General features: G+C 43.7%; 1 protein-coding gene across 13 annotated transcripts in view; it reads right to left on the bottom strand.

Annotated features, from left to right (window-relative positions):
• Positions 1-12,317: 12,317 nt before the first annotated feature.
• The window catches only part of LOC135498617 (uncharacterized), a 138,978-nt gene continuing 124,438 nt past the window's right edge, over positions 12,318-26,857 (bottom strand). For 8 of the 13 annotated variants that reach the window (XM_064788965.1, XM_064788967.1, XM_064788956.1 and 5 more), the window contains 5 exons: positions 26,565-26,782; positions 24,581-24,703; positions 23,136-23,217; positions 15,098-15,260; positions 12,318-13,610 (listed from right to left, as the gene is read on the bottom strand). The gene's annotated coding sequence lies outside the window, so the exon portion shown is untranslated. Of the gene's footprint in view, positions 13,611-15,097; positions 15,261-22,477; positions 22,604-22,649; positions 22,821-23,135; positions 23,218-23,745; positions 23,875-24,580; positions 24,704-25,950; positions 26,026-26,564; positions 26,783-26,857 lie in introns of those variants that run through there. The other 5 variants (XM_064788958.1, XM_064788959.1, XM_064788961.1 and 2 more) reach the window with 5 other exon arrangements.

Raw genomic sequence — 26,857 nt, 5'->3', positions numbered from 1 at the left:
GACTTCACATTCCGAGCAACTTTCTCCTGGCAATTGAAGCCAGAGTAAAGCCAATACCCAGAAGATGCTCCAATTGTTCTTTTGTATCAGAATATTCCGGGTGTCCCTTTCTTTCTCGACTTTCAAGTTGACATATTGCAAGAAGTCTGTCTGGAAGTCTGTGAGGTAATTGGGGGATGTCCTGCGTCAGTCTGAGGAGCTGGTGCAGTTTATAGTGGCACGGATGACTGCGTGACCCTGCGGAGAATTGCTATCGTTATTGTAACTATAACTTGCCACTTTTTTGAAGAGATGGTTGCGGTTCTTCTGTTATTGGAATCCTCCTGGTTTGGCTTGGACATGATTAGAACTGATCTGGATTGGTCCGCTCTCCTTGTGAATATCTCACCCATATCATATCCTTTATCGGTCGGAATGCGAACATTATTACTTTGGACCAAATGTGTCAAAAGTTTGGATGATTTGTTCACGGATATCGTTAAATTTCGACGGAGTTCAGATCGGCATTTTTGGACTATTTATATGGGGTTCAAGCAGGGCCTTCAGCTGTGGGAAGCGTTGAGCGCGTCACGTGCACCGAGACAAATGTCGTTGCGCTTGATCATGAGAGCCAAGCGCAGAGTCCATAGGAGTTTTCCGTCAGTTCATGTAAAATTCACTATGATCCCTGTGAGATGTCCTTAACAGACGCTTTGAACAGCTCCGCCTGGCCATTGCTAGAATGGAAGTAAGGGCTGCTCGTAGTGTTAAAAGTTCGAAGCACTACGAAGTCCTTGAATTATTCAGACCGGTGTGATGTACCGAATCTGACAAAGTGAGATTCAGCTTCTACACAATCGTCTAGTCTATAAAGATATTTTCGAAGTACTCTGCCCACTTGTTGCAGAAATCAGCAGAGCTATGGTAAATTGTATAATCGAAGCTCAGTGCCGATGGTGGAGGACGCCGATGCCTTTTCACCAGTTTCCAGAATTTAAAAGCAGAGCTCAGACTGTTGTAAAATTCATTCTCAACATTTCTTCATTAAATTTCTAAGAGCTGCACGAAATATGCGCCTGTGCCGCTTATACTCTACACATTTGGTTGAGTTCGGTTCACTCGATTTACCAGCTTTTAGCCACTCGTGCCTACGAGGCGCATGTTTTCGTGGAGAGATTTAAGATTGTCATTCCAGTGAGGACGGTGTCGTTTACGGGAGTTCCTTTGTGGAATGGTCAGTTCGGCGGCTTTGCTCATAGCGGCGGGTTGTATTGTCGGAAAGAAAGTCCACTTCATTTGGGGTGGTGTCCGAACACGAGTTACTAACGGGGATAGGAAACCGATTCGTGCTTTTCAGCGATAAAAAGGACTCAAGACACCGAGCTCTTTGACAGGATGTCACGCTGGGGGTTCTTTCACGACTAATTTGCGCATTTATTAGATCCCATGTTCGCTATTTTACCGGTGGAGCCGTAAAATTCGCAAAATTTTAAAATATAATCCACGTACTCCACGAAGATGCTTGCAGGATAGTAAGAGCTTGGCAAGTATGCAATAAAGAAAAACACAGGCCTCTGCGAAGCAAGGATAAGGCTCACTCCTACAACACGATCGCTGTTCAGATCAAGCACGCGGATGATAGCTGCGAGGCATATTTTCCACATGAAAAAAGTTCCGATCCATCCGTTGTCACTTATAAGAATTAAGTTCATTCGTGGCGACACCAAATGAAACGTAATCATCGCTAATAGACTGCAGAAGGTAAAGCGAGTCTGGATATAACCAGTGTTGCCAAATACCGATGAGGTCGATTTAACTTGCGCACAAGAGATTATCAACGTAGGGAACGCCAACCATCACACCGCGTGCGTTCCAGCAGGAAATGCGGAATCCTTTTCCTATACAAAAGGTCGTTGACATCATTATTTAACGAAGAAACTAATCAATCCATTCGCGACATAGCACGCCCTCAGGCCAGGAGTATACTCGAGAAGTGTATCTTTATCCTCGAAGTCCACGATACTTTTTTGCCGATTGAGCTCCCTTGAATTTGCTTTTGATCAGTCGAACAGTACGTGCCATGATCGCATGGTCCGTAAGGAATTTAACGATTGATTCGGAAGTTGTGCGGGGCAAGATATCTAAATCCAACGAAAAGAGGTGCTCTCCTCCGACTTGGTTAGTGTACCACACCAACGAATCCACAAGCTCCAGAAAAAAAGTGGGACATTCTGAGAATGCTAATGCGTTTCGGACCGTGAGCTCGTATTACTAGTACTCCTGATGATAATTGTCTCGAAGTTCCTTGGTGGTTCGCCAGGAGGAATCGACTCATGCTGCGGTGATGAAGTTTTAGAGGCTGTGGCAGCAGCAGCATACGTCTCAGATGACAGTTTCATTGTGGTGATGTCGCGTTCGACTGCACCGACCCTTGAGCGAAGCGCAGTTGTTTCTTTGTGAGCAGCAGAAAGTTCAGAGTTGTCTCTGCCCGACTGTCGCAGCAGCTTACGTCTCAGACGTACCCAAGGCACAGACTGCATAATTTAACCATTGTTTAGATATCATTGTTCATTGACATCCAGGATAGAATGTCACGAGCACGGCGGTTTGTGGCGTCGCAGCCAATATGGCCCCCGCACCGTGTGCTTGCTTCATGCAGTCCTGTTGAAGTTTGATGGCAACCATTTTTTTCTGTCCTCTGAAAACAATGCCATTATCGACAAGTAGTTCATCGCGAAACGAAACGTACGGTAAGGTGGACGGTTAAACATCTTTCGAACGTTCAGGATGAGGTGACCTTTATAATGACCTATATAATAACTTTTAGTTACACAGATGTCCTGTAGATGGCTCTACTAGTACCTTGCGGGTGGTTACAGGTTTATAAGGTTTCTAATGCCTCCTTGAGTAATATCCCCCCCCCCCCCGCCTGGCTCCGGGGGGGGGGGGGTTAGGACTTGGGTTTTGGTTAGGGGTAGCACTACATATATTATATATAAAGAATTGGTGAATATCATGCAGACAATGTCCATGGCCGGCAGCTGCTCCCCGCTATTTACAGTGGAGCGATGGACTATCAATCCGAAGGCTCCCAGTTCGAGTCCCGCTCACGTACTCAACTTCTGTAGAATGCGATCATCAGTAGTTGTTGTCGCTAATTGGACTAAAAAACTGTGAGGTCATCAGAGTCACTTGATCGCTGATCTAGGTTTACATCTGCTGGTTTGAGAAGCAGCGCGTTAAAGAGTGTCGGCCATTTGCTGTGCCTTTCCTTTTTTGGATACCATATCAAACTGATATATCTTTTATCCAAGGAGTAAGCGTTGCTGCCTTGCCTGTGCTGCGGCGAGTGTGTTTCTTGTAATAGCTACCACAACGGCATGTGGTCTGTTTCTATTATTACGTCTTTCTTTCCATAAATATAATTGTGAAACATGGAAGAGGTAAAGACGACCGCCATCAGCTCCTTTTCGATTTCTGCGCCCGACATTGCTCTAGATACAACAGCGACTGACTTCCCGTGTTGAAAGCAAGCTTCAATGCCACTTTTCCGCATCACAGTCACGATATTAAACTACCGTAATGTACAAAATCGAGGTAGTAGAGCTACTGCGTATATCTAAAACTTGACTCTACCGTCACCTGATGAGTGGTCTGATCTACTGTCATTCTGGCACAGTTTTACCTTTTATCTAAGTTTCGGGAGCGAATAATAATTACACCGCTTGGTTGTTCTATTCATAGTATTCTTTTCAACTTACCTTTAGGTTAGACTATCCCTTCATTATTTTTTTGCCTACTTCTCAGTTCTTTCTGACTTCTATGAAGAATGCGAATGGTTTTTTTTATAGTACTTAACTCTAAATCAGGGTGCTCATCTAGTTAGTAGATGTAATAAACTATTGCTGACACTAGTTTATCCCCAATTATTTTATACAGAACTTGCAATATTCGTTTATATCGAGTTAGTTATATTTGCAGTCTTAGTAAATAGTCGTACCGGAATTGCACCTTTGATAATATGCATTTTTATCACCACGGATAGATAGCATTGGCCTGACTCTTCAAACTGCATACACTCAGAGAAAATATCAATGTCTAAATGGGTTATTGTCACTGAATTGTTTGAATGGGTTGCAGCTGCTTCTCCTTAAAGATCGACTGGGTCTTTTATGTTTGATAGTGTTAGCGTATGGTAATGGAATGTTGGCAAAATATTGCAAATCAGGACATTGATATCGATATGTATTGATTTTTTTCTATTATGGTGTTTACACTCGTTATATCTCTGCATCTTTACTTTACTTTCAGAACATGAAGGTAAGCAATCCCGATTAATAACATTCTTGATGATGAAATATCCCATGGTTATCTTTTGATAACAGTCGATCGATCATCATCGTGACGGAAGGCCGGTACCATAACCGCCCATGACCATTGTCAAGGTAATGAAGGCTAGAACAACTAAATGAGTATGGAACTGCTCGCCTGAAAAGGCATTATTTAATCACAGATAGAAAATTGTCACGGATGGTATGACAGTCATGTTAGTAAAGTGATGGAGATGACGTACTGTTGATCATTAAAACATCATTTTATTGACATTACGCTGGAATGCCGTCATTAAAAAGACGAGACATATTATCTCATCTATATGCCTGCTTCCCCTGCTTCGTTAGCAAACTATCATTTTTGAAAATGAAATGAGGAAAAGTAGCATTATCTGTTACTTTTAGTAACAAAACTCCTGACGGAACTTTTCCCGCCCAACGAGTGCAAGCCGTCGTCCGCCCGATAGTTCGAGTGTCGTCGTCATGGGTAAACGAGTGCCGAAATGATGACGTCTTTATTATCAGCCTATTACAAAAATCCAGACAGCGGGATCCGCCGCACTGAGGTGATTTCTGCACCGAGGGCTCAAACAGGTCCTGTCGAGATTAAAATCGAAAATTAAAAGCGTGATGTTTCAATCATAATTTTTTTTCTGCCATTCTATGTGAAATTTGATGACTTTTGCTGCATGTTTGTTGGGAGGTGACTGGGCAGCTTGCAGCTTGGTAATACTCCCCTAATAACTACGTTGATCCTTTGGCAAAGCAATGATGAATACTGAAGGAATATGGATGTGCTGGCTACACTAGCAATGGTTGCAGGGTAACACAAATACATGAAGTACTACCGTAACTTAGTCAACGAGATATTTTCCTGTAGGAATCTTCTGGCACGTGATACATCTGGTGTGGCCAAAAAAACGTCCCCGACTCTCCGGGTTGACCAACTTATACGTATTCAATATCGGTCACATGCTTAGATATGGATGATATCAATGATTGATTCTTGACAATATATGTGTATGACCTTAACATGCATCTTATGACTCTTGCCTTTAAAAATGATGTCTTAAACTAAAAAAAGGCACAAGCCGAATTTGCTATACTGTACAACTCTCAAGAAAATTTGTCACGACTGTACCTGGCAATCTCGTTCATTTCCTGAAGCTTGATCGAGTGGGTAAAGCTACTGAATATAAGTGCATGGGAATAAGCGCAATGACTCTCTACAATGTTCCGAAGTCTGATCAGTTTCAACAGGTTCGTTCCAGTCCAATACTATTGGTATCGCCTATCTTAAAGATAAAATGATATGTAAAAGAATGGCGTCGTGACTGTACTGCATCGATTTACCTGAAATGACTGTCGATCTAATTCTGCGGCATAAAGAAGCACTTTATTTTTGATACCAATGATGAGGCTCGAGCAGTTGAAAGTGATTAAAATTCATCAATATTGAGCATAACATAGGGGAATCAAAGTTCAGTTGTGAAAATATTTGATTCGGTAGATTTGCACTTCTGGACATAAAACCGAAAAAATATACTCTAATTCGCTGGATATGCGAATTATGGACTTATCTTATACATGTATTACGACTTTGAATTCTTGCATATATTTTTTTCCACCTAAGGCTGCACACCATTTTTCTTTAAAATCATCCACGTCTCCTTGTAATGACTTTATTGGACAAAACATTATTGGATATTTCAAAATTAGGGTAAAAAAACATTACATTATTGGATATTTCAAAATTAAGGTCAAATTTTCATAGAATATTTTAATAGTGTTTCGCTGAAAAAGTTCGAAAATGATTTTGTATATTGTTCTTATGTAGTTTGAATTTGCACTTTACTTAATCTGAATCAAGGCTTTATAAGGTGCACCGTGCGATACGTTGAGCCATGTAATTCACTTACAGTCCGGTTTCTTCCGTTTTTAGAGTGAATGAAAGTCATGTCCCTTCTGTGTTGTTGTCTGCATTTAAATCAAAGTTAGAAAAATACAAAGAACGGTATAAGATTGGACAGGTGAACCGTAAGTAAATTGTCAAATTTCTGAAAGAAAGTCGTGCTTTCCCGTGGAGCTAAAAAACGACTCGATGTGAATTTCATAACCTGTTCCAACTGGAGTCGACAATCTTAAAATGAACGTTTTTTATGGTTTCGAAAAAGAGGTTTTTTTCCAGCCAACACAAATTCCCCGTTTCCCAGAAGAACCTCGACGGAGATGCATATTCGTGTTGACTGAGACTGAAAAAAAAGTTTTTCAAAAGCTCATAAAAACTAATACGTTGCTTGGTCTCACTGTTGAGCGGATGGAACTGCTATTCCTTGCAATCAGCAGAATGTTGGTCATCTGATATCATGAATTATGTATTGAAGCTGTTTCTGCCAAACTTCTGATGTGCCTTGAATCTGATAATTTCCCCGACGCGGTTTTGGGGTCCCAATTGAAATGTTGACTATTATTCCGTCAAAAGCTCTCAATACCGGGCCGTTATTAAGGAAAGTTTTCGATTTTCGCTTCAATTGTAAAAAGTTGTAATAATTAGGTCTTAGGTGAAACCCCCCATAAATATATGTTTTCTAGAGGGGATTGACAGCCTTGTCGATCGGTGTTGATGCAAATTCACACTCCTGCAATATCCGGTGATCACTCATCAATTTTGATTGATTAGTTTTGTGTTTGTCCTTCATTTACGCCTGTCTATCGTTCCGGACCCTTGAAAGAGTCTCCTGAACTCCAAACACATGCTCATATTTGCATAGCTCATATTTGCAAAACAGACAACTCGATCAAAATTGCCCTGTTGACATGCAATGACGTAATGCAACACAGCACTTCCTGGCTTAGCGCACAAATCAAACAGTGGCGCCATCTGCACATTGCCGGTCAAGTCAGAGATCACTTGGCAACATGCCCTATCGCATAAAGGAAACCTTCAAGAAACGCTTATGAAAATGGAGAGCTTTTGAATTGAAATGTTAGCAGTTTCGAGTTCCCCTAAGATAGTTGATTAATTTGGCTGGGCATCTCGGTAACATTGCAAAACGTTGCATTACATTACTGACACCGGTCAATGGACTGCATTAAGACATGTCAGAGGTAACCACCAATTTAGTCCTTTTTACTACGTTCAGCTAGCCGCACGACCGGATCTCTTTAACAATAACAGCTTATGCCTACCTTATAACATGTATACGGATTCATACCATAGTGACCGAATTCGCTGTCGGTGGTATAATGGTTTGTCGATTAGCAAACGACTACATTGTATTGTGGTCGGCGGTAATCAAGAGGTCAACCCACCAAGCCCGTAAATGTGACGGGACAGTTGAATTAAAAACAAAACGACCCAAAAAACGTCAGACCCCAAACCCTGAAATTATCATGGTCATGGCCTGTCAAATATTCTATGATTTATATGGCCTGAGTGAGGTTTTTCTGCCCTGCAAGTATTAGGCTCAAGAGTTATGTTCGGAATAATATATGGCAGTTGATCTCTAAAGGAAAATCGCTAAAGATGAAGTACCATTCTCGTCGTTATGTCGAAAAGCTATGGCACACAACACTGATAAAGATTTCGCACTCGAAATGAACGTCAAGCCATTATTTATTATTTTTCAACCCGCGAATCAGCTTTTTGACCACGACGGGTTAATCTAAGCCCCCCAAACCACATAAGTAAGCAACTTAGACTGAAATATTTTCAACACACCAAATTCTGTAGTTAAGAAGAACTACTAGTATTATATTTCAAATGTAAAATAATGGGTGTCTACAAAACCAAGACCCAAGACCCAAGACCCAAGACCTACAAAACCAAGACCCAAGACCCAAGATGTTGATGGGTCTTGGTTTTGTAGGTCTTGGGTCTTGGTTTTGTAGACACCCACACGGGTGTCTACAAAACCAAGACCTACAAAACCAAGACCCAAGACCCACAAAACCAAGACCCCCCATCTACAAAACCAAGACCTACAAAACCAAGACCCCATCTACATCTCTCCTTTTTTCAGCAGGAAGTTGCAATTTATCAATAAAACAGAAGCTCCTGTATAAACAAGCTCTTTGATGCTTTGTACTCAGATTCTGTTCAGAACATTTAACACTGGTTAAGCTTTTCCAAGAAAATAAGGATCTCGGGGTAAGGATATAATACAAAAGCTAAAATACCTTAAATAGTCCTCTCGAGGGTATTCGTGATAATATAGCCTAGCTTTCTTAAGGGTTAGGGTGAATGAAAAAAAAAAAGAACAATGTAATTACTTCTTGAGCAGGTACTATGGTACAAGGTACTAGTTTGGAGTAGGTTTGTTGATGGATCTTGGTTTTGTAGATCTTGGTTTTGTAGGTCTTGGGTCTTGGGTCTTGGTTTTGCAGACACCCGTAAAATAATACCATTCAACTGGTATGGTGAAACCAGGCATTCATTTCAAAATGAAAAAGCGAGCTGATTGGTTTAATACAGGTACGTGCTGAGCTTAAAATCGTGTAAGTGGGACAGGTAATCCGTGTAATAATTATGTTTGACACATTTTTTAACATATTATCTCGAAATAGTCAGTCGTTAGACAGTATTATAATCTAGGAAAGAATGTTCATATATCCAATTTTGCGTCAGCAGATCTAGATTATCTGATGTTCACATTAGTGAGCAAACCTTAAAACGAACGAATTTTAATTTGGTGCTCAATGCATTTCATTAATACACATGATCCAAACTAAACCATCGTTTCATGAGTACAGCCCATCGATTTGCTGGGACACCGTGGTCTCTGTCTCCATAGGAGACGAACGTCATTAGAAATACGGCTCAGCTCAAGACGAACCCGTAGGGAACAAACGTTTTTATAGTGTCTGGATCATTGTTCGAATTTGTTGAACATGACTTAACTGGGAAAGAAAGGACAGCTTCTCGTACTAAATCAACATTGTCTCGCATTAATGAAAGTTGCTAACATCTTCATGATGTAGACGTTTATTTACACTATATACATATTCCACGATCGATTTCGGTACGCTCGAACCCTAATCAGAATTTTCATATATCCAATTTTGCGTCAGCAGATCTAGACTATCTGATGTTCACATTTAGTGAGCAAACCTTAAAACGAACGAATTTTAATTTGGTGCTCAATGCATTTCATTAATACACATGATCCAAACTAAACCATCGTTTCATGAGTACAGCCCATCGATTTGCTGGGACACCGTGGTCGCTGTCTCCATAGGAGACGAACGTCATTAGAAATACGGCTCAGCTCAAGACGAACCCGTAGGGAACAAACAAGAGACGTTGGTACAAGTCAGTCAAAACGTCAATCGACCTCGTCACTAAGTACGTCTTAATGAACGAGCAATAAAAACTAAATTGATCGTTTCGACAGGATACGGTTCGAACGTTTTTATAGTGTCTGGATCATTGTTCGAATTTGTTGAACATGACTTAACTGGGAAAGAAAGGACAGCTGTTCGTACTAAATCAACATTGTCTCGCATTGATACTTTTTGGGGATCGTCCCCCATTTCGGCGGTGACTGAAGCTGTGGAGGTAGGTTTAAAGTGGCCTTTCAAAGTGTGCTCAAGTTCGAAGAGAGTAATTCATGGTTCTTGATTTCGACCAAATTGATAGCGAAGGCCATGCCAGTTGGATCGATCAGTTACAAGTGGTTCTGATGAAATAACAATGTGCATCAATGCAAGTAAACCTATGACACTCTTATACTCTGGCTGGATGAAAAGTGAGATCATGATTCATCGTGTGGCGGGAGCAGACATTCGTCGTGTAGAGCCTATTTATGCAAAATACTCAGTGAATGTGACAATCACGGCTAGTGGTCAAGTTACGTCGTCTCAAATATGTCATGATATTTCGAATTCTCGACAGAACTCAGCTGATTGTTCTTTTGGTCTTGTGCTTATAGCCATCATCATCTCTTGCAGGGGGCTCTTTTTGACCGCTATTCAATTCAAACCTATGCCGTGTACGTAATGGAAACTTCCAAAACTGTTACTATTCTATTTGATAGCGGCTCCCTTGTCTCTATGATGAACGCCGATTATGCTCAGGAATAAGATTTAGTCTCCAATGATGTCGTTATAACTATCAGCCAAGTCGGCGGTCAAGAAGCATCTCATATACAACAAAGTGGCTGCTGTTTCCTTTGGACAATCGATGATCGTATGTGTCAGTGAAGTCCACAGTTCAGTACTTTGAGTCCAATTGTAGCAAAATTTTTGAAAGGGCAATGAGTTGAACACTATATGGAACTGCAAACATGGTATCTCAACAGAAAACGGAGAGCAATGATTTAGGTACAATAAAGATGATCGTCACATGACAATATCATTTAGTGGTAAATCGAAAGATCCTGATTCGGTAGACATGACCACAGTTACTGATTGCTTGAAGTTCAAAGTTCAATAGAGACTTTTGCGAAATTGTTTTTAAGATGTGACAAATAACGACACATCACAGAGCACAAAACGCGACATGACCACAATTACTGATTGCTTGAAGTTCAATGTTCAATAGAGACTCGTTTATAGTCTCAGAATCGCTTAACGACGCAAATACGGTCTAAAGGCCTTCATACACTACATGACAAAAGTAGAAATCAGCTACTACAAAAGTCACCTTCGACAGAAGACATTCTGGTGACATTCCACAGGAGTCGAAATTTCTCCACACACTGATAGACATGTGGACGTCCAAAACGCACCTGCAACATATGTTTCCAGGTGACACTCGACAATAGTCAATAATGTAGCACACATTTGCTACAAAATGATCCCGACAGGCCACAGAAATCACCATTTGCCACAAATATTTTTGTGACTTTCCACAGTTGTTGACTAGTCACTACACATTCATGACATTCCACGTCAACAATGACCAAAACTCTTCTACACCGACGTCACATTTCATAACCATGGCAGACACCGAACTGGTCGCATCGGTATGTCTGTCTCTCATTTATCATCATTCGGTGAAGACGAACCAGACGAATGCGATTTTCTTGATTGCGTCATCTGCTGTTAACATAAACAACGGCGGGTATTAAAACAGTACAAGCACTCAAGTTTAATCAACATGAATGACATTTCACACTTTGCCACAGAATCTTTGCCTGTAGCCTGTGTACCAGGCAAAGGGAAATGGGTCCACGTGCGATTTGCTCTGTCCTCATTCGAATTTAAACGACCAACATGGATTCATAAGTAGTGGATGAATTACGTTAAAATCACAGGGTTTACATCCAATTTTCTTGTATTGTCTTCCAAGCAAATAATATTAAACTGGATAGTAAAATTTTGTTCATTTATTTCTTGGGTAAACGTGTATTGAAATTGGTCGGGGCATATTTACCAACATTACCAATGTGAACCTTACCGGTGACGTCCAATTCAGTAGCGATTTCGGCTATCTTTTTCCTCTTTTCGTTCCTATCGTGGTACAGAGAGGACTTGACGTTGAAAAGACATTCTTGCGCCCCCCAAAGTTCACAAAATCTTGATGTTTTTTCTAAATCCCACGTAGCCATCTTCCTGTCCAATGAGCAACAGGTCTCCAAAAATTGAACAAGTTCAATTCAGCTGTCCACAAGTTTCCACAGGCTTTCCACAGGGGTAAACATGCCCACAAAGGTCACCGAGTGAATACACACTGAATGACTTTTGTAAAAGATGACTCAAGAGTTTGAAGTGGGAGCGGCCACCTGAAACACGTTCACAATAGTCGTAATCATCTACACACCTATTGACTTTTGTGGTTAACGTTATACAACTTTCAACAAGGCGGGACATATGGATACTTCGTAACAAAAGTTCCAATCGTATACACATTGCAAAAAAATCTTTTTGGGAAACAAGCCACAAAATGACTTTTGTCATGCAGTGTATGGAGGCCTTTAGATCAAAGTTCAACAGAGACTCGGTTTACTATATATGTGGGTCCTAAATAGCATCATTAGAAGGAAGAACACAAAGACAATGTCCCATTCTCAATACCGAAACTACAACGAGGTTTATTCAACTTAACACAGACGTCGCCACCAACGTAAGGCGCGAATTACAAAGAGTGAATACACAGCAAATCCCCCCTTGCTAAATTTTGAGTTGTACACGATCAAAATACCAGAAAAGAATCAAATTATCCATAACTGAACATTATTATGAACCTGACAACTACTGTATTTATGAATCAATTCAACAACTGAGACGCAAAAAAAAAATTGCAGTCCAGATACCTCTATTAGCCAGCATGTACATTCTGTGTACATTTTATAAACATAGGTTGGTGAAAAAAGTACACCAAGGGTGCTTTAATTCCCACCAAATTTTATATGTATTATGAAGAGGCTTTTATCAAAATAATTGTAAAAATTCAAAACATTCCAATACCGATTGCCTGAGAAAAATTTATTTGTGTACAGGATTGCCATCAAATCGTCACTTGCAGACTGGGCCTATTAGAATACAAGTTCTAAACTTGCCACTGACACAATATTTCCCTAAATTAATTATCAAAAAGTATATCCCTGTTATGGCCTGGCTCTGTAGATTAAGAATCCACTAAAGATTGAAGAATAAATCCACTTTCACCCATCACAGTCATGTATTTACCACAGCTTCACAGTTCAGTACGGACTATGTGCCAGTGCCACACTTCCGCCTGTGGATGAATACATGTCTCTGCCCTAGTAGAGAGCCAGTTTTGACCCCAGGTCAGAATTTCTGCCATTTCCCGATTCCCCTAGATGTTCACAACAGTCTGCAAAAGAAAGTTTTAAATAATATTGACCTCTAAAGAAATTTGAGGAGTTCATCTACTCAAAGCTATATCTGAATATGCCACGCCCACCTTTTAATTCTGAAGCTAAACCAAACTCAAGAGCTAATAATTTTGTCAAATATGACTTAATACTATTGAGCACTGTTTGTTTTATACAAGGACTATACATGTAATCAGAAATAACAATATACTAGCACATGTCATCATTGGCTCTGGTGCCCAATGCCACAAGGGTCTGCACTTATACTCTGTAAATGCGTTGAAATCCGACAAATATGTCGATTCATTAAAAAGAGAGAAAAAATGGTCAAATGCTTTGTTATGAATCCACCTCAACAGATAATAGATGTTAAATTGGTCACATTCTCCGATGAGGATATATCGTGCCGGTACAGCCTTGTCCTTGAAGAGTGATCTGATGCATCAGTGCCTAAATCAGAGATTGCGAAGTGAACTGACAGGACCCAGGTCTTGCAGGATACTGCAACCAGTAGAAGAGTCTGAAATAAAATGACTAATTCTGACTGCATGTAAGGCCCTACATCAACTGATAGTTCAGTTCATAGGCATGAAGTATATCACATACAACACTATGGATAGGCCTACAACACAGTACATATCAGTCTCGATTTTTGGATTTCTGTTCAATAGCATGGAATGAGTAATGCAACTCTGCTAAGGGTTAAAATGTATGATAACTCATTTAAAACTGATTCAAAAACATGCAAAAGAAGTGTAAACAATGTGAAGGGTCGAGAAAATAAGACAACATCTGTCTACATTTAAGTATCCCGCAAGAATGCCGCCATGTTTCCAATAGTACTAGAGAACCAATGTTGGCCCCAGGTCAAATGTTCTGCTGTTTTCAGATTCCCCAGATGTCCACATTACTGTGCAAAAGGAATTTTTGAATTATATTGAATTATAAAATTTTTATTCGAGTTCATCTTCTTGCTATGTCCGGCCTCAAATTCTATGTTGAAGTGATGTGGGCGTGGCAAATTCTAAAATACCGAACATGTAATATTTCTGTTAAAAATTATTAAATCCTACCAAGCACTGTTAGTTTGAAATAAAGGATATATACATCATTACAGGGAAGATCAGTGACGTAGTGGTAAGAGCACCGGACTCATAATCAGGAGGTCGTTGGCCGATTCTCAGAAGGGTCACTGCTGTTTCGTCTTTGTGTCTTTGAGCAAGGCACTTAACCCTACTTGCTTCTCTCCACCCAGGAGTAAATGTGTACCTAGCTGGCAGAGTTGGCACACTATGAATGTTAGTCCTGAGCGCTGTATAGCTGTAGCTCGGACCTGTAATACTCCCAGAGAGTCGAGCTTGAACTAAGAATGTACAGGCCAATAGCTAGGGGTAATGTGAAGCACTTTGAGCGACTGAAACCAGTTGGATTTAGTGCTATATAAGTCTCATAATTATTTATTATTAGAAAGAAAGAGTTTTTGAGTTCATATGGTCATTGTTGGATGTCCCAGGGCCAGGTTTCTAAGTTTGGGCAGTTACCATGACAACGGATTATAGAAATTGTCTCAAGAACACCGGGTCTGAATTTTCAAAAAGTCACAATTCCAGATTACTTCAGATTCACACTTGCCTACCTATCAAGTTTGAACTTCATATGGCCAGCAAAGAGCATGTGTGGCCAATTCAAAGTGAACCCCTTTGACCCTGAGAAACCTCATTTACTCACATTCTCAACTTGAAAGACCAAAGGACACATGTGTACCACATGTTTGTTTTTTAATTAGGATATGACTTTTGTTATGGCTAAAATATTTGTTTATCTTAGCAACTCATCAGTACAAAGAAGCACAAAGATGAACCATCCCAATATCCTCAAGCTTCAACTAGGTATGCTCCGGGGGGGGGGGGGGCACTTTACATGTGGACTCCACAGAGTAAACTTCATCTCAAGATGCCTAAGCTCAGCAAAAAGCCAAGCCGTGGATTTCAAGTTGGTCACTCTTACCACTCGCCCTACAGCAGGACAATGCCTCCGGAGAAAACCGATGATAGCTGGTCTCGTTTCAGTCATGAGGATTACAACAATGTTGTGCGTGAGCGATCGGACGCACCGAAGGTCGAGAACACGGTCAGCCCACTGAAGATACTTCGCCGGAGGGGACAGGATGCTGCAAAGGACAATACGGATGTTAAACCAACTGAGGATATTAACATTGTTGCCAGCAAATTTAAAATTCTTGAAATGCTGAATGGGTGTGCAGAGCTCCATTTTAACTTTATTGGTCACTGTGACATTCCAAAGTTTGAGATAGAACATGACATCAAGAAGGGTGCTAGTGCTCGCTGGGCACTGAGGTGTGCAAATTGTAATTTTGCTTGTGGGAAGCATTATTCTAAACTCTATAATGAAATGCCCATTTCCTTACAAGAAATGGCCATTTTGTTAGTTCATACTTACCTATGGAACACTTTTGCATGTTACTCCATTTGGGCTCAAACACAAGAGTATCCCTTTAATTTTCTAAAGGGAGAACTGAGTTAACAGCTCGGCCGCCAGGCGGCGCCCTGACCGATCCCGCGAGATCGCACCGATCTCATGCCGCCATATTTAGTCTTTACTCTTGAGCGTTAATAAAGAGTATGTCCCGTTTGTGGGGACGGCGGGAGGGCCGTGTTCCATAGGTAAGTATGAACTAACAAAATGGCCATTTCTTGTAAGGAAATGGGCATTTTGTGTCATTCAAACTTACCTATGGAACACTTTTGCATCGAATCCCAGCAACCTATTGGAGGTGGGAAACGAGGACTTACCTAAGGCTGAGCTGTTGTTCCATCCAGGAGGCACCACCGGCATATTAGCTAAGGAGGACCGCCAGGGGAAAGAAATGGGGAGAACCGGAGGACCGGTATTTTGATCTCGGTATTACAATCATATTATAGAGAGTAATAGACCCATTCTCCGGAAAGCGCTAGAATTGCGTAATAAAACCATCTTCTTTCCGGCAACAGAGCTTAGAGCAAGTAAGGCATGTTGAAGGGTGTAGAATGAATTATTGCTAAACAACAATAAGAAATTGCGTCCTTTCTAGTCTACTAGGGGTTGCCTGGATGTTGAAGATAGGGCATATCAAAAATGGCGCAAGATGCGCGTTTGACTCTTCAATCGGGCTTCCCCCCCCCTTTTTTGATCTAGCCAGGATCAAACAACATGCCCCGCAGACACAATCGGGCCGATTGTGTGCATGCCATCTACGAGGGAAGAAACGTCTCGTAGGTAGAAACGAGAGAATGTGGAGTGATTACTCCAACATGCAGCGGAAACGACTTCTTGAAGAGCAACTCCTCGGTAGTTAGCCCAGGAGGTGGCTAGTGCTCTAACTTCGTGCGCTGAGATGTTAGCTAGCGCACGAAGATCAGAGGAAGTCTTCAAGGTGTTGTAGGAAAGACGAATAGTCTCCACAATCCACCTTGAAATAGTGGCGGCCGCTATCTCTCGTTTATTTCCCTCCTTGTAGGACAAAAACAAACGCTCTCTCCCCTGGCGGATACCGGGAGGTTTTGTCCTATTTATGTAGAACTTTAGGGCCCTGACGGGACATAAAGTTCTGTCAGGAAGATCATAAGAGATCGTTCCTGACAGAGAGGGAATAGTAACCGGGGGCCGAGAGGCGGCCGGTCCCTGGTTCTTCGCCAGAAATCCTGGTATAAAAGCCAAGATAACCTCCCCTCCCTCTCTAAAAGCCAGCTTCTTAAAAGAAAGTGCATGGAGCTCTGATCTCCGTTGGGCGGTAGCCAAGGCTACTAGAAAGACCGTTTTGAGTGTCAGATATTTCATGGATGAAATAGACATGGGTTCAAAAGGATGCCTCATGAGCACCTTAAGGACAACAGAAAGGTCCCATTTAGGGATGTTGTGAACCGGTCTAGGACGCTCTGATAACATTCCTCTGAAAAGAGGGGTTATTTGGTCCTCCCAACGAAGATCCCAGGTGCTTAAAACACGGAGGGTAGAAGCGATGGCGGACTTGTACCCTTTTATAGCCGTGACAGATAGTTGTCTTTCCGTGAATAATTCAATAAGGAAATCAACTAATCTGTATATAGAGGGAGAGATCGGATTAACTCCGTTCTCCCTGCACCAGGAAGTGAAGGTAGACCACTTTCCTTGATACACATCAAGGGTAGACCCCCTTTGAGGTGCGGACATGCGCTTGACAGCGATGTCCGAAAAGCCTCTCTGGTGGAGATGCAACTGGATAAGTTCCAGGCGTGAAACTTGAAAAATCCAGGGTTCTGGTGGTAGCATCTCCCCAGGGGGTGCCACAGGAGGTGCTTCCAAGTAGGAAGACTCCTGGGGTGATCTATCAGGAGCTCCAGCAAGGCTGGGAACCAGGCCTGATTTGGCCAGCAAGGTGCGATGAGAGTTATTCTCACCGGATGGCTGGTCAAGATCTTGTTCAGGACTGGTTGGATGAGAGGGAGGGGTGGAAACGCATATGCGTTCAGCCCGACCCAAGAGGCTGTAAGGCTGTCGACTTCCAGGGCCTCTTCGTCCGGAAGTGGAGAGTAATAGATGGGAAGGCGATTGTTCAGCCTGGTGGCGAACAGATCTACCTTCGGAGATTGCCAAAGGCGACAAAGGTCGTCTACAATCTCCTGATGGAGTGTCCACTCTGTCTGAACTAGCTTGTTCTGACGGGACAGGGCGTCGGCAAGGATGTTGCGATTGCCCGGTATGTGTCTGGCACATATCGATACTCCAAGGTCGGCACAAAGATGGTAAAGCTCCCAAGTTAGCTGGCAAAGAATGCCGGACTTTGTGCCTCCCTGTCTCCTGACATATGCTACTACTGTAGAATTGTCGGAGAACAGGGTTACTCTCCGATTCTTCAGGCGAAGGGAAAGAGCCCTCACGGCCAGAAGGACAGCCTTCATTTCCAATATATTTATTGGAAGAATGGTCTCCTCCCTTGTCCATAGACCTCTTATGGACATGTCCCCGTTGTTCAGATGTGCTCCCCACCCTAGTAGGGAAGCATCTGTGAACAGGGACACTTCTGGGGGCGGTGGAGCAAGATCTACACCGCTTTGGAGACGAGTCTCCGACTCCCAGAAGTTCCAGACGTTCTTGAGTAGGTATTGAGGTATCAATACCAACTTGTCTAATGGGTCCCTGTGGGGTTTCCATAGAGACATTAGAAACATCTGGATGGGACGCATATATAGACGGCCAAGGGGGATTTGGTCTGCTGCCGAATTCAGAAGTCCCAAAAGGCTCAAGCATCGCCTTGCGGGAGCTTGAGTCCTTCCTCTGAATTCTGCGACGAGATGAAGAATTTTCTTTATCCTGTCTAGGGGGGGCAGCATTTTCCCTATGGCCGTAAGGAACCGAACTCCAACGTAAACGAAGTCTTGGGATGGTATGAATTCTGACTTTGTTTCGTTGATAATCCAACCTGCGGAAACTACTTTTTGCTTTAGAACCTGAAGTTGTTGCAGTAGTAGTTCCCGCGATTTGCAACGGAGTAGCCAATCGTCTAGGTAGTGATGGAGCTTGAACCCCATCACGTGAAAGGGAGCGACGAAGGCTGTGACTATCATCGTAAAAATTAGGGGTGCCGATGCCAGACCGAACGGCAGGGCCCTGAATTGATACGTCTTTCCTTCGTAATGGAATCGAAGGAAGTGTTGATAGTCTGGATGGATCGGTACATGTAAGTACGCATCCATTAAATCCATCGATACCGCCCAATCGTTGGGCTGTATCGCCGTTGCTATAGACCTGGTGGTTTCCATCTTGAAATGAGGAACATTCAAGAAGGTGTTTAACCTGGAAAGGTCTATGATCAGCCTCCATGTCCCTGCTTTCTTGGGAACCAAGAAAACGTGGCTGTAAAAGCCGGGGGAGCATGGATCTTGAAGGACCTGGATAGCTTGCTTCTCCAGTAATGTCGCGACCTCTGCTTGGAGGGCAGAGGCCTTGACTGGGTCCTTCGGTGGCTGAACTGGGGTTGGATATATGGTAGTCGGGGGGGTACGGTTGAAATCTAGTTTCACTCCGTACCTCAACATGTTTGGGACTGGGGACCCCTTTGGGCACCAATCGTCCCAAATGTCTGCAAATTTTTGCAGACGGCCCCCGACTACCGGAGTCGGCTCCTTTTTGCGTCCGGGAGGAGAAAGGAGGGGGGAGTCACCTCTTCCGGCCAGCACCCCTTGGGCGAAAGGAGTGCTTAGTCGGACCGGATCCACCCTGGTTAGAGGAAGTATTTTTCCTCTTTCCAGTCCGGCGACCCTCCGCTTCCCGTCGGAAGGATCCAGCAGGAGCAGGCTGACTAGGCGGGGTAGGCCTAGGCAGGACCTGCCTGGCGTACGGGATTGAACCCGATGCCTGCTGGGGCCTCTCTATCTTTCTAGCGTTAGGTAGAGAGGTCTTGGCCCTCTGTGTCGCAGTGGGGGCATATAATTTGTCCCAATCTTTCTGTGCTTGAGCCGCCTCTTGTACAGAATCTGCGAACAGGAAAGAACCGTCCATAGGAGCGGTTCTTAAGGCCCCTTCCAGCTGGAGGGATCTGATGACATTGAGAGAGCCCAGTGCGGCGTCTCTACGGAGTAGGACGCTATTTGCTGCGGTCTTGGCGGACAGCGCAATAGCGTGCCTAATCGAATGTGACAAGGATGTCACAAGCGATTTTGTGTCATCAGATAGTGACTCATTATCTTTTAGGGATCTGGCTAGGGCCAGGTTAGTGTGCTCTGCGTAGGAGAGCACCGCTAACGTGTTTTTGGCCAGACCCTCTTGTGCTCTAAGGTCTCGGTAAGCCGAGGAGGAGGTCACCCTAGGCACGAGTTGGTCCAGCTGTACATCGTCCTTTAATATGGAAGTCGATGCTGCAGCTGGACAGCCGGCCGAGCTGACTCGATAATAGTCAGCGCGGTACTGCCTAACGGGAGGAAGTTGTGCCGTGAACAACTTCCCCGGTTTACACCAAGCTTCCGGTCCGACTGCCGGAAGGACAGGGATGGAAGTACGTTGGTGGGCGCCTTGTGAGTCTCTGATTGTACGCTCCAAAAGTTCAGAGACTGCTAACACCGACGGGGAGGGAGGAAGGAATTCAAGTGCCCGAGTGGAGCCTTGAGAAACCTGTGGATTGGGATCCACTTCCTGTCCCCAGAGTGAAAAGGTCGGTGTTGACAAGGCTGGCAGTTCCGGCGGGGTAGGGCACAGATCCTGCGGGAGGTACGCTCTGATCAAGGATCTGAGTGTCCTCATATCCGACAGGATACTGGCCTCCTCTGGTGACAGCTCCTCCTGATTGGGGGAGCGGTAGCCTGGCTGAGAACTCTCGTTCTCAGAAAATTCCTCTAAAATAGAGGAGTCGGATGGTGGGTATCCGATGGGACCAGGCGCACCAGAGGAACCGGAACCCTGCTCCAGATGGCTGAGTCTATCAGAAAGACCTGCTACCATCTGGATGAGCTGGGACAGTTGCTGTCCCGACTCGGGTTCCGGACCCGACGTGCGGCTTCTCTCAACGACGGGCGGTTGAGGCGAGGGTGAGCGCATAAGCGAACCCTGGAAGCCGTATGTGCGGGCGAATGGGTCTTCCGGAAGCGGAAGTTGCCCATATTCTGAACTAGAGTTCAGATGTCCTCTCTGCGTAGCTCGTTCCATGGGAACGACGCCTCTGCTACGAGGAGGGGGTGGCACTTCCGGTTGGTTCCACCCAAGAGGTTGGCCAACGTAGGAAGGTGCCTGCATTTCCGGTAGGACGAAGTCCGAAACCGGAAATGCCCGTAACTCCTTCGCCGGTATGGAGCTACCGGAAGCCCTTTTAGAAGGAGGTACGGAGGGCGGAAACGCTGTTACCGAAGACGCATGGCGTTTCGGAGGTGGCGTTATAAGGTCCGGCCCTACTCTACTGTGTCCGTGAGGACTGGGGTTATTTCGCAGTAAAGACTGAGAAAAACCCCCAGTAGAGTCTTCGGTTACTGAAAAACGGGAACCCGCGTCAGTAACCGGAACTGCAATCGGCGGACCGGAAGCAGGGTGCTCCCGCGGGTACAAAGGGCTTGTACTCGGGGGAGCGGACGACAGGGGAACCGGAAGGTTCCCTGAGGTCCGGGGTATATTAAACCCTTGGAGACTTATTGGATGTAAGTCTCCCTTGGGACCACAGACATTAATAATGTCAGATCCCGCATCCTTCGCAGCCGCGGCCGGAACCGGAACTCGGCTGACGGAAGGGGTGGTGGCGGGAGGTTTGCTAGACCTCCGGGTTATATGCCCGGAAACGGAACCGGAAGAGGGTTTAGGCGTCTTCGCGGCCCGTTTCCCGCCACCAGACGCATTCCTTTGTGGTGAGACAAAGGATGCCGTCGGAGGGGTACGCCATATAAAAAATGGTACCAATGACAATAAAAACACTGGGAACCCCAAGTAGGCCAGAAAGGACGCAATAATTAATGGAAAGGAAAACATGCCTACTTGAATTAAACACTATTGCAATGGATCTGAGTCTTGTTCATTACAATAGAGCGGAGAATAGCCTACTTAACTCTACCCTACCAAGATCAAAATAATGGAGCCGGGTCGACTAAGCTAGCTAAGAAAATGTCTATAATTAAATAGACTGGACAATACTAATGCCAAGATTAGTTTGGCGGTCTACTCCGTAGGTGAATGAACCCAAAGATCGTCTAGACTTGGCTGGTTGAATTTGGTTTTAAATCGAATTCACGGCAGCTTTGAAAAAACGATGTGCTTCGTAGAAGCACAAGAGTAAAGACTGAATATGGCGGCATGAGATCGGTGCGATCTCGCGGGATCGGTCAGGGCGCCGCCTGGCGGCCGAGCTGTTAACTCAGTTCTCCCTTTAGAAAATTAAAGGGATACTCTTGTGTTTGAGCCCAAATGGAGTAACATGCAAAAGTGTTCCATAGGTAAGTTTGAATGACACAAAATAGAGAAGCAAGGTCGTGGTGCAAAGCAGGGTGAAATAAATGTTGCATTGGCACTGGCTTCTCAGGAAATTGGTAGCCAATCAAAGACTAGGACATAGGTAACCGGAAAAACGCCGACCGACCGACCGACCGACCGACCGACCGACCGACCGACCGACCGACCGACCGACCGACCGACCGACCGACTGACCTGCCAACCTACTCATAAGTCAATGTGATATATCCAATCCACGATAGCAGGTCATATGAAATGAAATTGTAAACAAGCGCACGTGCGCTGGTCAAATGACAACAAATGCATGTTGCGCGTTGCAGTTCATGCATTGCATCGGTCGAGACACTCGAGTAGAAAAACTACAGTGCATATACTAGGCCCAAATCATGTTTTTATATCCACCGACCATGTAGACCGAGCATATCTTTAGAGTATCGTTATCAGTTCCTTACCGCGTGGGCTCGTTTTCCCGGTATAATGCTGGAGATGCTGCTGTCAGACACGTCGGACTCCATCACGTCCATTGCGCTGGGCACTACACAGATACATGTGCTATAGAGAAGCGAAAGGGAGACTGCATATGACGGTAGGTTGGCAGGTCAGTCGGTCGGTCGGTCGGTCGGTCGGCGTTTTTCCGGTTACCTAGACACTACTGTCAATAGCAAATGTTCCACCAATGTCGAAATCAAGTTTACAAAACACTGTCAACAGGGTTGGGATGGAAACTGTTGAACTGAATAAGGATGACTTGAAGAGACAACAGGATTATCTAAAAGAGGTGAAAAGAATGAGATGTGATCAATCAGGAGTCAGTGTTCAAATGGATACAGTCTACAATAGTGTTACTATTGCCAGACGAAGTAGGCCCGGTCAAACCGCAACTCAAGCGGTGGGATTAGTTCGTGAAAATGAGACACCGTCCCACAAAATCATTGCAGTAGGCTTTTAGGAAGAGGGTTCCAACCAAAGTGTGGCACAGATGAAGCACATGGTGGATGCAAGGCGAATCTTCCAGATTATCAAGTTCTCAGGGAATATGACATTGGAAATATGGTTGGCTTAGAGTTGGCAGCTAATCACTTACTTGTTCATTGCTGTAAAACCGACGGCGACGGTAGATGTAGTGCCGGCATGGAGGATGCTTTCAGCACCTTTCTTGGGAAGGCCTTAAAAGTAGAAAGGATGTCGGATACATATCATTTGGGTCAAGCCCAATTTCGAAAAGGCATGAGAGCCCAATTTTCAAAGGGAATGTTTGCTGGTATGAAGGCACCTGATGCAGCAGAGGCGAAGAAATGTCTCTCCAGTGACATTGCAATCCGTGCATCCACAATTTTCGATACCCTGTTTAAAAAGTATCATGGGGACACTGACCAAATTGGTGAAAACTTAGCCACAATAGTGGACAATCTGATCGCTTGTTCCGACGGTGACTGCAGCCAGTGTTCAACCGAAACAACCGTATGCGATGGCCAAGGTTCTTGTTGGAGTGCATGCAAACTAGGCAACTTGGAGTTGTCAGCCAAGGACCTCAACATGAGTGATGCGGACAAGCTTCTAGTGAGAAGCATACTGGAGATGAAGTTGATCAAAACATGTCTAAATGAAATGGTCCAGGGACCATGAGCTCACCTGTGTCAAAGGGAAGGCTATGGGGTCAGGGATTCTGACATTGGTAAAGCTGTATATATCATTTTATGGTCAGACCAGCGATTGTCAATGACCCCTGTATGATCCACATGATGTTCATTTGTAAATACAAGGTCTAATTTGGTGTGGTAATCAGTTGTTTCTTCAGTGACTGTTTGCTTCATGTTATATTCCTGGAGAAAGAATTTTTCAAGTTTGGCATTGAAATGTTCACCTCCCACTATTGAATTCATGTTGAAGTCGCCAAGAATAACATATGTTTCAGTCGGCTGGTATGATCGGAGGCAGGTGGTGTTGGCCTCCTATTGGCCAAACTGTGAATTGTATTACGCCAAGATTCGGTCTCTGAGTAGGGGTCACCCAGGGGTACATTTGTACCAAGTTTGAGATCTCTGGCTGAAGTGGTTACGAAACGTGCCACCACCGACTAACGGTGTTACTGCCGACAAACTTTGACCTCTGTGAGCTTCAAAAGTAGGTAAAATCAAAAACCCGGAGGATATTCGATGTCCCATTGGTAGAAGTACCTACCATATTTTTTTCAAATTTTTCAGACCGGTGATACGGGAGAAAACACAATTTTTCCATTTTTGACCTCTGGCCCCCTGGTGGCAAAACCTTGTATCATATGAGGCCCCGATTCGGTCTCTGAGTAGCGGTCACCTAGGGGTACATGTGTACGGAGTTAGAGTTCAAAAGCTTGAGCAGTTACAAAACGTGCAACCCATGTCTAACGACGACGACGACAACGACCGACGGACACTGCGTGATGCTAAAGGCTCACAGGTGAGCCAAAATATATGACATGCGACAAACACACAGGCCTGTGAGAGTGCCAATCGGCAATTGAATTTGATTGCCCCAAAAAACGTGACTCACCTTAAAAACTATCGCAGTCGTGTTCATGCAGCAATCCACACCATGAACAATACACGGGGAAAGTCCATTCCACTGAAGCTCAAGAGACTTGGTGCCCGAATTTCAGCAGCAGCAATGAATTGTCTGAAAGAAATGGACAATAGGAAATGGTACTATAAGAAATGGGAAAGCGAGCTAAAAACTAGGATTAGATGACGAGTTGTGAGGACAATCCGAATGCGTGCTTTCTATCAAGCCAAGAGAAGGGGGGCAGTTAAAGACATGGATTACCATAAGGACAGCCTAGAACTGGAGGAGGAGGGTGGATTAAAGGAGAGAGCTAAGAGACTAGCAAGAGATTACAACCACCAGTTTCGACAACACAGAGCAATTTCAGGGTCAACATTGACACACAGCGCATTCATTGTGGCATTTGTGAGAGACATAAAGTCCAAAAGGCAAGGGGCCACCATAATATGCAATATAAGCAAGCCTATGGGCCCTGTGCTTTTTGCTGCACCGCCCCAAGGTAGTTTAACTCTTTACATACGCTAGACCCGCGTGCGTCATAGCGTCAAAGTCCTGAATACACAGCGTCATTATTCTGATATAGTTTCCCGGGAGCGCGTCACTGAGGCGGCCGTATTTCAGGTAGTGTTTACATAAGTGATATTATCTCCGTTGCTGTTCATAGTACAGGACTAAAATTTTCGGGAGTAACTAAGAATTAAATTCCGCATAAACTCATGTAATTTATTTTGAATTCTAACGAAAAGTAACCGAGAACAAGGCCTGCAAACTTGGAGAGAAAAAAATTTCTACAAATCGCCGTAAACACAAAATGTTTATAATAAAAATCTAAGTCCCAGTCACTATCATCACTTCCTACCGAAACATTGATATCTGAATCTGCAAAACCTTCAAATTCTGATCAGGAGCTCGAATCAAATAAATCTATCATAAATAAACCCAGCTGGTCCCGAACAATGCGGCACGTCAATCAAAAAAAAGATTAAAGAAACGTTTAAAAATGGCCGACGAGGTCAACTTCCTGGGGAATCCCGCCAATACATCGTTATTATTCATGCCTCATGAATACTAAATTAGAACGGAGTGACCTGAATAGAAAATAGAAGCTTATCTCTTATTGGCCATTCAAATAGGGTCACCATGGAGCCAGCCAATAAGAAATTACGATACATTAAAGTTGGAGTAGCTTGTAGTTGGCTTGCCGGAGTTTCGCACTGTTTGAATGGAGCCGAGTAATGGCGGCTCCTGGGAGAACAGCGCAAGTTCTTTGCGCCGACCAGCGGCGGCTAGCGTATGTAAAGAGTTAAACCGCGTCTCCCCATAACTACGACTATACCCAGTCCAATACACAGACTGCTTACACTAGTATTCGACTTCAGATCAGGTTCGCTGTGCTGGTTTATTTTCAGTTTTAAGGACTGAATCCATGATTGCGGCTGAAAAGGGTTAATATGCACAATAATGCCATAAATATTGGTTCAACTACAAGAAAAAGGAATGAAAAGGACGTGCAGAATAGAGAAAATGAGATAAAATGTGCGTGCAAGCATGGCAAGGGTCAAATTTTCATACTTGGTCAACCATTTTGACTACTAAGCCAGAGCCCTGTGTACATTGAGTCTACATTGTTGTTCATAAGTTTTGGTAAAAACAGTATACCTTGGACCAATCAATCTGCACAAAATTTTATATGTGTCAAGAAGAATCCTTTGCCAATAGCATAATAAAGTTTAAAAACATTCCAATACCGATTGCCAGAGAAAAAATGATTTCCGTACACCATATCCATCAAAATGTCACTGACGCATTGATATGGCCCTGTCAAAATACAAGTTCTAAACTGACCAGTGAGACCACATTTTCTTAAATATATTATCAAAAAGCATATTTCTGTGATGGCCTGACCCTGTAGATTAAGAATCAACCACAGATTGAGAATTAATTCCACTTTGGTCCATCCCAGCCATGTATTTACCACAACTTGACATTTTGATAAGCTCTATGTGACTGCCACACTTCCGGTCGTGGATGAATACATGTCTCCGAAATGGTACATCTTTGGGGCGAAGTGTAGAAGGCTGCTATGGTATCCCTCCAAACCAGATGTCTGGCCATCCGAGCTGAGCTTTGAGATTGAATGTAGAAGGTTCTTGTTGAGTAGCAGAGCAAACACCTTGTCGTATTCTTCTGTTCCTAGAGGACAAAAACCGTAGAGGAGTACCACAGTAACTTCAGATTGATTTAACAATCCAAACACAGAAGTGTTTT

The sequence above is a fragment of the Lineus longissimus genome, chromosome 14 (genome assembly GCF_910592395.1).
Source record: "Lineus longissimus chromosome 14, tnLinLong1.2, whole genome shotgun sequence".
Taxonomy (NCBI): Eukaryota; Metazoa; Nemertea; class Pilidiophora; order Heteronemertea; family Lineidae; genus Lineus; species Lineus longissimus.
The sequence above is the reverse complement of the archived record's forward strand: the minus strand, read 5'-3'. Positions and strand labels throughout refer to the sequence as shown.